The following is a 2258-nucleotide window of genomic DNA, read 5'->3' as shown; positions in this document are numbered from 1 at the left end:
ACATATACATACGCTAAACATGATGTTGGGTCTAGATGTGGTTAAATATAACAAGCTACCAATCATAGAGCGGTAGAGAGTTTGATCAATCGTTTTACCTCCCTCATCTAGGTCGAGATGTCCATTAGATGGCATTAGTGTCTTGATTGGCTTACATTCTTCCATATTGAACCTCTTGAGAAGATACTTGGTATACTTTTCTTGAGAGATGAAAATCCCTTCTCTCATTTGCTTGACTTGAAAATCAAGAAAGAATGTAAGCTCTCCAATCATTGACATCTCGAACTCTTTTGACATCAATTTCACCAAACTCTTTGCAATAATCTTTATTTGATGATCCAAAGATGATATCATCAACATATACTTGACAAATGAAGATTTCTCCATCAAGCTTCTTGGTGAATAGTGTGGTGTTGACCTTCCCAATGGTGAAGCTCTTCTCAATAAGGAAATCCCGAAGGCATTCATACCAAGCTCTTGGGGCTTGCTTAAGCCCATATAGCGCCTTGGACAACCTATAAACATGATTAGGATATCTAGGGTCTTCAAACCAGGGAGGTTGATCAACATAGATTAGTTCATTTATGAAGCCATTTAAAAATGCACTTTTAACATCTATTTGATATAATTTCATTTCATGATACGATGCATATGCAAGAAGGATATGAATGGCTTCAAGTCTTGCAACCGGTGCAAAGGTCTCTCCAAAATCTAACCCTTCAACTTGAGAGAACCCCTTTGTAACTAGTCTTGCCTTATTCCTCACTACAACACCTTGATCATCTTGCTTGTTGTGGAACACCCACTTTGTTCCAATGACTCTTGCACCTTATGGTCGCTCTTCAAGAGTCCAAACTTCATTGCGAGTGAAGTTGTTTAACTCTTCATGCATGGCATTGATCCAATCCGAATCTTGAAGAGCTTCTTCTACATTCTTAGGTTCAACACAGGAGACAAAAGAGTGATGTTCAATGAATAAAGCAAGTTTTTGAGATCAAGTCATTATACCCTTTGAAGGACTCCCTATGATGAGATCTTGTGGATGAGCTTGTAGTAGAGGTGAATTTCTTCTATCAACCACTTGATGGGGAGGTTGTGGAGCATCAACATCTTGAGCTTGTGCCACCATTTGATCATGAGAGACATGAGTATTTTCATTTTCTACTCACCCATCTTTATCAGCATCTTGTGGCACATTGATGAAGAAGATGGATCAATCACTTGTACATCATCTTCATCATCTTTGGGCTGATATCTCCAACCAGAATGTTCTTCATGGCCTCCCTCAATGGTTCATCACCTACATCATCAAGATTCTCATGTGCTCCTTGGGAGCCATTAGATTCATCAAATTCCATATCATATGTTTCTTCAACCAAGCCAATGGCATGATTAAATACTCTATATGCTTTGGACTTTGATGACTAACCAACAAGAAAGCCAATATCACAACGTCTTTGAAACTTCCCTAGGTGTTGCCGCTTCTTGTAGATATAGCATTTGCAACCAAACACCCGAAAGAATGAGATGTCCGGCTTCTTCCCATTGAGCAACTCATAAGGTGTCTTGCTAAGAAACTTTTGAAGGAATAGGTGGTTGGATGCATAATATGCGGTGTTGATAGCTTCCACCCATAGAGCTTTGGGTGTGTTGTACTCATCAAGCATTGTTCTTGCAAGTGTGATAAGTGTCTGGTTCTTTCTCTCAACTACACCATTTTGTTGAGGAGTATATGTTGCGGAGACCTCATGCTTGATCCCAACTTCATCACAATAAGCTTCAATGTTTGTGTTGTCAAACTCTTTTCCATTATCACTTCTTATCTTCTTGAGCTCACTTCAAACTCATTTTGTGCTCTCTTGGCAAACTTCTTGAAACATGATGCAACTTTGGTCTTATCATGAAGGAAGAACACCCATATATATATCTAGAGTAGTCATGAATAATCACAAGACAATAAAGATTTCCTCCCAAACTCTTGTAAGTTGTTGGTCCAAATAAGTCTATGTGAAGGAGCTCTAGCACTCTTGTTGTTGACATGAAAGCTTTTGTAGGATGAGTGTTTGCAACTTGTTTGCTGGCTTGACATGCACTACAAAGCTTGTCCTTCTCAAATTTCACATCATTTAACTCTCTCACCAATTCATTCTTCATAAGCTTCTTGAGTGAGCTCATTCCAACATGAGCAAGTCTTCTATGCCATAGCCACCCAAGTGATGTTTTGGTGAATAGGTATGTCTTCAAGTTAGCATCTTCGG

This window comes from Miscanthus floridulus, chromosome 13, assembly GCF_019320115.1.
Source record: "Miscanthus floridulus cultivar M001 chromosome 13, ASM1932011v1, whole genome shotgun sequence".
In the NCBI taxonomy this organism is placed as follows: Eukaryota; Viridiplantae; Streptophyta; class Magnoliopsida; order Poales; family Poaceae; genus Miscanthus; species Miscanthus floridulus.
Note: the sequence above shows the minus strand (reverse complement) of the source record.